Here is a 10,285-nt window from a genome sequence, read left to right on the forward strand (position 1 = left end):
GACCCACGGAATCCTGGATCCAACTCGTCAGCAGGCTCTCAGCCTTAAGGGGCCCCCGGCTGTGCATGACACATTTATAGAAATCTGCTTTTTTTTCTTTCCTCTCTTCCCACTTCCTCCCTATGGTTACCTTTTCCCTGTGTCCTTCTTTCCTATGTGTTCCTGCCCTCTAAGCTATCTTCCTGAGCAAATACTGCCCTCTGATCTCCTATGATTCATCTAAAGAGTGCACCTGTCTGGTATAAATGTTCACCTTGCATGCCTGTCTACTCTCTGGCTGTAGAAATCTGCTTTTGATGTCAGCTATTAATCACATGCTATACCTTCAATGGACAGAGTTCCTGCTGTGAAGGACAGCAGTGCCCGGCAGAGGAGCAGCTTGGTAACCTGTACTGAATGAAGCACAGTCTTTGTTGAGGCTGTTTCCTTAATATGTCTGCCACTGTAAAACCATTTTGTCACATTTTTGCCAGTCTAAAAAAGGCCTACAAACCACATGACCCTGAAACCAGAACCAGATGGTGCCCGGCTACCACTGGCAACTACTCAGGAAGGGATCAGTATAGGAAATCCTGGAGAGAGTAGGAGAAAAATGTGGACCTAAACTCAAAATCATAAGGAAGACCAGGCTGCTTGGTCTGAGACTGGTGAACCTTGTCAGACTACGGTCCCTAGTCACCCCTGGGGCCTGGAATCACACTCAGTCCCAAGGCTTCAGCCAAAGAATAGCTAGGAGGAGTACAAGGTGAACATATACACCAGGGAGGTGCCCTCTTAGAACAATCAACCACAGGAGACCAGAAGGGCAGTACCTGCACAGGGAGAGAGCCCCGGGGGCAGAATGCATAGGACAGGAGGACACAGGGAAAGTGACCACGGGAGGTGGGAAGAGAACTGTCACATTACAGGGATTGCAATCACTTGTCATGGAACACAATGTGTCTGAGCTGCTGTACGTTGTTGTTGTTGTGTGCCATGGAGTTGGCCCCAACTCACTGCGGCCCCTCCTTGGGTTTCCCAGGCCGAAGCAGATGTATGCAAAATGGCTTTGTTCTGTAAACTGTCACCCAAATCACAATAAAATAATAAAAGGTCTGTAAGATCAAACCCTTTACATAACTTTCCCCAAAGATTATAATAGACAGGACCTTTTTATACGGCACAGTGAACCCAGAAAAACTACTCTGCGTGCCACGTTTCATGACTTTAGTGCAGCTTTGAATAATTGAGTATACCCCCGCAGGCATCGCGCTCCCCTTCCTGCGACGACCATCCCGCCGACGCTGCCCCCGCCCCCGCCATCCCCCCTCCATCACTCCCCTGCGTCCCTCCCCCACCGATTTACACTCCCCCCGCCGACATGGCCCTTCCCGCAGACGTCAGGCCTCTCCCCACCAGAGTCGTGCTGTCGGAGAGGCAGCGGTAGTCCCAGGCAGGCCCGACACGGTGACCCCGAGCTCACATGCTTGTAGCTCCAGGGCCTGGGGTCCCACGGTGGCTCCTCACACAGGGAATGTGGTACCGACAGGCACTGGGTACAGGCCAGGTGGGGTTTTGCTCAGATGTCTAGAACACGCTACCCTGGGAGGTGTGCCAGCGCCTCGCAGGGCCCCAACTCCTGGCCACGGTGTCTGCTCGCTCCCCACCTGTTTTGATTTGCTAGGTCAGCCGCAGGGATCAGGTGAGGAGAAGGAACCCAGGCACACCCAAAGCAGCAGGGCGGGAGAGCAGGAGAAAGGGAATTAAAAGCCAGGAACCCAGAGAGAGGAGCAATCAGCCGCAGAGATCCAGGTGAGGAGAGGGAACTCAGGCACGCCCAAAGCAGCAGGGCGGGAGAGCAGAAGAAAGCGGATAAAAAGCCAGGAACCCAGACAGAGGAGCAATCAGCCACAGGGATCCAGGCGAGGAGAGGGAACTGAGGCACGCCGAAAGCAGCAGGGCAGGAGAGTGAGAGAAAGGGGATGAAAATGCCCAGGAATCCGGACAGAGGAAAAGTCAGCCGCAGGGACCCAGGTAAGGGCGGTATGAGAGGTTTCCAACAGGGAGACAAACTTGGGTTCATCTTTAAGAGACAATCTTAGATTCATCAATCTGCTGGGATCCATGTACACGAGGCATGACGCACACAGGACGTGCTTGGAGCCCGGGTGCAGGACAGTGAGTGCTGAAGGCCGGCTCCACCAGCCAACCCGCTGTGCGACCTTCCTGTCCTCGTGTGTGGGACAGGAGGGCCTGCCACGTGGGTGCACGGTCCCTGCTGGCTCCAGAGATTCACCCCTCTGCGAGCACCAGGAACCTGCCGTGCCAGGTCTCCACAGGGCGGAAGGAGCCCCGGGAGGTACCACCAGGCGATGAGGAAGGGACCCTCCTGCCAGGGGAGGTGCAGGCCCGAGAGGATGTTGCTCAAACCCTATCAGCCGATGTCTGGTCTGTGTGCCTTCGCTCTGCCTCAGGGTCGCTCCACCAAATGTGAAAGGCACTGAGCAGAGGAGGCGTGTGGGAGGGGAGCTTCCTCCAGAACACTGCCTGCTCTGCCCGGCGGCGCTCCGCAGCCTGGTGCTCCCCAGCGGTCAGTGGTCAGCACAGTTGCCGAGTCCCAGGGCCCCTGCTGGCCAGTGTCCCCCGGGCCTGGTGCCCGTCTCCACCTAGAGGCTGGCCTCCAACACGCCCTGCCCTCACTGTTCCCAAAGCTGCAGGCATTCCAGGAGTTTCTCCCTCCTTCGTGGAGAGTGGGTGGGTTCTGGGTCAGCCACAAACCACTCACGCTCCTACAAGATACCGGCCTGTCCTGGATTAGAGGGCCAGGACACCCCTCCGTGTAGCTGACGGCTGCTCTGTCGCTCTCCCTGAGGCCAGTCCTTGGCCAAGTTCCCAGGGCGCTGACCTCTGACATCCTCCAGCATGCCCTGGCCCATCCTCTATCCGAACGCCCCCCGGAGGCAGGCAGCCCTTTCCTGACAGCACATTCCTCCCACATGTCCCTCACAAACATCCCAGACCTCCTCCAGGTTTTTTACAACAGAACTGATTCAGTCAGATTTTAATTGAAGGAACCTGAGAGGTAAAGGGGAAACGCACCACCACAGGCCTCGTGGGCAGTGCTCCCAGGCAGGCACCTGGATGGCTTTGTGGCACCCACAGTCCTGCTTCTCATCCTCCTCAGAGGGGGCCTAGACCCTGGAGGCCATGCCCTGCCCCCAGTCTTGTGGCCGGGACCCCTCTGGCACGTCACTTCACCTTCCTCAGCCCTTCCCTCCTCTGAACACAGGAGCTGCTGTGCTGCCTCCTCAGGGTCTCTGGACTAACCATGCCGGGATGCTGGGCCCGGGGCTGGCGCCTGGCACACCCCATGACTGGCAGCATCGTGGATGTGAGGGTCCAAGTGAGTCACGGCTGGGCTTGGGGCCCACTCTCTGTATAGATGAGGAGTTTTCACTATGGCCCCCAGGCCAGCAGCATTAGTATCCCCTGGGAATTTGTCAGAAAGTTCCAGTCCAGCCCGATTGGAACAGAAATGCCGGGATCAGCCCTCCGAGCGATCCTGGGGCCGCTCACATCTGAGAACTGCTGGCCCAGGTGCGTAATTCACCAGGGTTGTTTTGAATCACAGATTCACCCTCTGGAGCCAGGACAGAACTCTTACCAGCGGACACTTTCACTCGCTACAGAGGGACACGGGGCTCAGTCTCCTTGTCACCCTCGATCACACCTGCCCACCAGTGCTGCGTGACGCTTTCACGTCCATTTCCCGTGAGCCCCACGACCCTGCTGCTGTGAACAAGCCAGACAGGCAGGTCCCACCCAGTTTATAAGAGGAGACCAAGGCTCAGAGGTCACCAGCAGGGCCGGTCGTGGGCCAGGCCCATGAGGAATCAGGGCTAGCCTCTGTCCGAGACGGGATCCAGGCCGTCATTTCCGCTCCACAGCGAGGTTCCCATGAGGTCACACTTCCACCCGACACGTACTGCTCTAGAATCCTTGCCTTGCTTGCACTTGGAGGGCTTCTGGTAACTGCCTCACACACCCACTGCCAGTGCATCAATTCCAACTCACAGCAACCCTGTAGGGTAGAACAGAGCTGCCCCAGAGGGTGTCCAAGGCTGTAACCCTTTACGGAAGCAGACTGCCTCATCCTTCTCTTGTGCAGCAGGTGGCGGGTGTGAACCACTGACCTTCTGGTTAGCAGCCAAATTACCTACTATGCCACACGAGCTCTGTGGTAACTGCTTCTTCTGGTTACCTAGTGCCACTCTGCCAAGACTGTACCACAAATGGGATGGCCTTAACAAACAGGAGTTTATTCTCTCACAGTTTGGAGGCTTTAAGTCCAAGTGCAAAGTGCCAGGCTCTAGGGGCTGGGTGAAAGCCTCTCGACCTTGGGCTTCAGCTCTGCCTCCTGCTCCCACTGAAGCTGGAGGCATCTCTTCACTCAGGCAGCTGCTGGCTGCCTTGAGGCTAACAAGCCCAAGGTCAACAAATAAAGGCACAGTCCCAATGTTACGAAACCACATGGCAGGCCATTAGTTCAAGTCCATTGTAAGTCCCAAGGTCGGCAGAGCATGGCAGGCTGCTGAATGACATGGCCACATGCAGGGTCCAAGCGTGCCATAAACTAAAGACCATTCCCCAAGGCTTCTCTTTATGTACAGGAAGCAGACTAGATCCCTAAGGCAGCTACTCAGCTGCTCCCAGTAGATTCCACCGTGGAGCTGATGACCAGTCTCATCATGGGGGATCCTACATCCAGCTGCCCAGTCACTCAGCCAGGCCCCGCCAAGTTGACAAAAAAAACTTAATCACCCCACTGCCTTTAAGCAAAACAAAACAAAACTCACTGCTGTTGAGTTGGATCCCACTCATAGCGACCCCTCCTTGGGTTTGAGGCAGTATCTATACAGAAGTAGACTGCCCAAACTTCTTTCCGAGGAGTGGCTGGTGGGTTTGAACCACCAGCCTTCTGGTTAGCAGTCAGATGCCTTAGGTACTGCACCACCAGAGCTCCTGGTAACTGCTTTAGATGGAGAAAAATAAGGAAAATTCTTTTGACATTAGTGCCACTTAGAAAAACATCAGCCGACTTGTCCTGCGTACTCTGCCTCATGCATTATCATTTCCTGGGGGAAGCTTCTCCTAGAGCCCACAACTCACCCACCACGCGAGCATCACCACCTTCCTCTCCAAAGGCCTTCGCAATGCGGTCGGCCTTCCTGCGCCTCCTCGCTCGCTGGTCCTCTCGCTACGGTAGGACCTGTACACCATCATCCCCTCCATTCTCCAGATGACGGACTGCAGCTCAGGGAAGTCACACAGCCAAGCAGCAGCGTGTCCTGACCGTCAGAGGTGGGCGTGTGCCTAGATGCTGCTCCTGCTCCATGCCTGTGGTAACTGGGACACCCTGTAGTCCCCCAGGGTTCCCAGTGCCGGGTGGCTCTGCAAGATCCCGGCTGCCTCACCATGCGGGTTACCAGTGCTCTGCCGAGACTAAGACTGGCACCCAGGAGAGCCAAGAGGACAGTGCCACAGAAAGCAGGACCCAACAGGCAGAGGTGGGTCTCAGGTGTTTATTCCTATCTCCAAGTAAATGGGGCTCGCATGAGGGCACGGCCAGGTTCCCTGACCCTAATGTTCTTGCTTCAATCACAGCCAGACTGACGTCTCATCTGACGGACACTCCACGTGAAGCTGCTCAGTGGTGGCCGTGGGCAGGCGCAGGGCTCGAAGCTTTTGGAAGAGAAACAGCAGAAAGACAGTGAAGGGAGGAACAAGGCAGACACGATTTATCATGCAGATGTCAGTGTCAGAAAGTGCAAACGATGATTTTCCAACTCAAGACAGGTCAGAGGATGACCACCACGTGGGACCAGCAGGGCTGTGCCCCTCAGGTGCAAGCAGGAGGGCTGGGACGGCCACTCCTCACAAGGCACACTGCGTGCGCACACGACTCAGACCACTGCAGCATCACTGCTATCTGGAAATCAAATGACACGGAAATGCCAGCCCGCGCTTGGCACTCCCTTCCAGACCCCTCTGTGTTAGGCACACGTCACTAGGGGGTTCACAAGGACAGTAAGCCTGTGCAGCTGAGGAGTGCGTCCCCACCAGTGACCTCAGCCACCCGATTAACCCACTCGTCACTGCTCCAGGAGTGCCACTAGCGCCAGATGGGTGAGCGGCGGGTGCTAACACCCAAGCAGATGCTTCCCCGGCGGCCGGTCCTCAAGTCCTCCACCGTGTCTCACACATTTGCTGGCCGCATGGCAACTTCATTTCCAAACAGTGAACCACATGCTTCAGCCCCAGCCACAGTGCCCCCTCAGAAAGTGAGGCTCTTACCTTTCAAAGCTTTACTTCTTTTATCTAAAATAAAAAGGAGAGGTTGGTCATATTGGCGCTCTGAACAATGTCTTCAGTCAACGCGCTTCTGAAGTCAGCATCTGGCTGGCAGCTCACCACTTCAGGGAGCCATTCTCGAAGTTTTCCGATAGTAGAAAAGTTAACGTTCCATCTCACAGCCAAGTCACTGCCAGAGATGTTCTCTGAGCAGGTAACAGCACCGCAGGCTCTGGGCACGTCACTCCTACCATGTCCTCCAATGTTTCCCTCACAAACAAAGCTGTCTTCTTTTTCTCAGCATAAATTTGCCATTTACCATTTCAAAATGTGTAACTCAGTGACGTTACATTCCACAGTGTATAGCCGTGATCATTATTAAGTTCTACAACATTTTCACCCCCTAAACAGCACCTCAGCTCCCCATAAGTAAGACCTCCCATCTCCCCTCCCCCAGCCCCTGGGGACCTCTAATCAACTCCGGTCTCCACACATGAGCCTTTCTGGATGTTTCACAGGAGTAGGGTCACACGGTGTTTGTCCCTGTGACCAAATGATTTCACTCTGCACAATGCTTTCAAAGTTCATCCATGTGGACCAAGACTCCACTGCCCATCACAGCTGACAAATATTCCACTGTATGGGCACAGTGTGTCTACCCGCCCATCTGGTGAGGGCACTTTTTAGTCAATGCCTCAGTGATACCTGTGACCATGTCCCACCTCTGTCCCACTGAGAACCAAGTGGGTATGTGTTTCCACACTTGTATTACAAGAACATTTTAGAAAAGGTACAACAGGCACCGTGTATCATGGGACTTCACCCTGAAAAACTCCTGTCTGCACCTCTTACACATACCCCCCATATCTGCAATACAGCCATAATGCCTAAGAACCCAAAAGCCAAACCCACTGCCGTGGAGTCCATTCTGACCCACAGCGCCCCTAGAGGACAGAGTGGAACTGCCCAACAGGGTCTCCAAGGCTGTCAATCTTCACAGAAGCCAACTGCCTCATCTTTCTCCTTTGGAGCGGCTGGTGGGTGTGAACCACCAACCTTCCATTTAGTAACCAATTGCTTAACCACTGCACCACTATGGCCTAAGAAAATCCCTAATTCCCTAAGATCACCAAGGCGCTTGCATCTCCCCAGTGGTCTTTTACAGCCTCCAGGCCATCCCTGTTGCCCCGCCAGCAGGCCACCAGGTCCCTGCACTGTGTCTGGGTCCCAACTTCTCAGTTCTTCCCCCGGCCTTTTCTCCCCATGGTACCGATGCTGTAGCCACCGAGCCAGTAACCATCTTGTTTCCTTCTGGGATCTCGTCTTTGGAAACGCTCACACAGAGAATCACACAGAAGGAATATGGTACCTGCACATACCCATCCCCCAACTTCAGTAACCACCAACCACCAACTCTCCCAACTGCCGATCTTGTCATCGCCTCTGACTCCTCTCTTCCCTCTTTTCGCTGGAGTTCTTAACACAAACACCAGTCAGTCAGCATCCTCCTCAAAGGCTCCGGTGCAGCAGAACCGCCACCCCACACCTGGCAGAAGACCCTCTCTCCCTTCCTAACACTCCCCTCACTCTCACATGTCCTAGAAAGGGGCCTGGCAGGTGCACAAAGAACCCAAGGGCTGGTGCGACTCCTCATTAAGCCCGCAGCCTGAAGTGTGCCCTCCTGCATGTCACCGCTGTTGTCAGAGGTGCCCCCAGAAGACACACTGGGGACATCAAGTCACAGATTCTTATGGTTCCTCTGCAACAGGAACCAAACTAGGAGTGATTCCCTTGTTGGCTTCACCAAATCCACGGGAAGATGCTTACCGGCACGGCGGATCTTGTAAATGATCAAGCCCATGAGGCCCATCCCTACCCAGATCTCCTGGTACACCTGGGTGTAGTAGGGCTTCATGGGCACCCAGACATTCTTAACGAGGCTTTGCAGCATCTGAAAGCGAAACACAGTGATAAATGTCAGCATGGCTACTGTTCTAACCTAGGAGCCCGGTGGCTCAACAGGGTAAGGGCCTGGCAGCCTGGAAGGTTGATGGTTTGAACGCACCCAGCACCTCTGTGGGAGAAAGCCCTGGGGGTCTCCTCTCGGAAAGGTCATGGCAGGGAAAACCCTAAGGGACGGTTTGGCTCCGTCACGCGGGTCCCTGTGAGTCAGAGCCCACTCGACAGCACCCAGTAACAGCGACACTGTGTAAGCCTGGCTACCTATTAAGTTTGACCCTATTTCCACTGCTGCCCGACAGGGAGCCACTCTTGGGATAGACTGCTGCCCCCTTCCCCAGGGCCACCCCACACTTGCATGGCGGTCATGTCCTCCACCACCTGGGGCTCTGGTTTTGTCCACAGCCCTTCAAGCACAACCCCCACTCTCTGCCTCCCGCTTGGCGGTGCTGGTGCTCGGTCATCTCTCCCAAGCACCAGAGTGGCCACAGGCAGGCTGTGACCAGGGTCGTCTCCATGCCTCCCCTCCTCCATGGCTGTCCTCCATAACACCATGCCCAGAGCTACACTCAGTTTCTGAAAAGTCTCAACTGAAAAGCGAGGATGTGCTCATGCTCGTGTTAGGCACTGTGCTGGCGTTCAAGGCTGGACAGAACATGGCCGAGGGATGCTGACTCCCCTGTGAAGCTGACACACAGGCAGGGGTGCCCTGTGATCAGCTGTAGCTCAGTCTGGAAGTCCCCTGCAATGTCACACAGACAGCCTACGGAGATGCGGGTATGGCATGAGAGGCACTGTCACCACAGAGTTTATTTAAGGAACAGGACTTGTTATTTACTGGGCTTGACTGGGAAAAGCCACCTGTCCCCAAAACGACACGGTTCATTTTCAGAGGCAGGCCTCAAAGCCATGCTTTTGAGTGGTTGACAGTTTCTACACCAGACGTCGTTTCACCTGCTCTGTCAACGCCTGAAATGGCCCACTGGACAACGGCAAGCTAAACCAGGGCGAGTGTAACCGATCGAAGCCCTCTCCCATCTCCTCGGACACGTCCTGCCCCATGTGCCACAAGCCTGCCTTTCCTCGCTTTTCTCTGGTTTTCCACCATGGGAACCCAGATCACGTGGCCACTGATTCATTCGGTGAATGTGAACGAGTGGTTGCCCAGGGCCTAACACTGTCCTTTCGTGATCAGAACACAGGACAGGAGAGTGCCCTAGTCCCAGATGCAGCATATGTGCCAAGACCCCCCAGTCAGAGCAAAGGTGACCAAGACCCCACAGTCACAGTGAACTCGGAGAGTTAGGGGTCAAAGGTGGCCACCATGGCGGCCCAGACTCAAGTCCTGCTTTCTCCACGTATGAGCTAAGACAAGCTGCCCATTTCCACACCTATAATACAGACACAGGACAGAGGTGTAGTCAGCTGCAGGGGTCCAGGTGAGGAGAGAGAACCCAGGCATGCCCAAAGCAGCAGGACGGGAGAGTAGGAGAAAGGGGATTAAAGGCCCAGGAACCTGGACAGAGGAGCAGTCAGCCGCAGGAACCAAGGTAAGGGTGGTACGAGAGGTTTCCAACAGGGAGACAAACTTGTCTGTCGGTTTGGCCTACCATGGTGATGTGTTGATGTGAGTTTTGAGGCTGAGCCACTGGTGTTTCAAACCAAGCGGGATACAAATGGTGCACAGGTATCAGCCCAGCTCACAGACTGAGACAGACTAGGAAGAAGGAAGAGGCCATCCATTTCTCAAATAATTGGCCAGGGAAAACCTTATGAATAGCAAAGAAACACTGATACACTACCACACAACTTTATGAATAGTCCGGTTAGGTTAGAAGGCTCTCAATAGGACTGGGAAAGAGCTGCATCATCTGAGTAAACCCAGCCTTAGTCCTATGGATTGTTGTTGTTGTTGTTATGTGCCGTCGAGTCAGCCCCGACTCATAGCGACCCCTCCTTGGGTTTCCGAGGCAGTATCACTACGGAAGTAGGATTG

This window comes from Orycteropus afer, unplaced genomic scaffold (assembly GCF_000298275.1).
Source record: "Orycteropus afer afer isolate SDZICR_OR568_19922 unplaced genomic scaffold, OryAfe1.0 scaffold00128, whole genome shotgun sequence".
NCBI lineage: Eukaryota > Metazoa > Chordata > Mammalia > Tubulidentata > Orycteropodidae > Orycteropus > Orycteropus afer.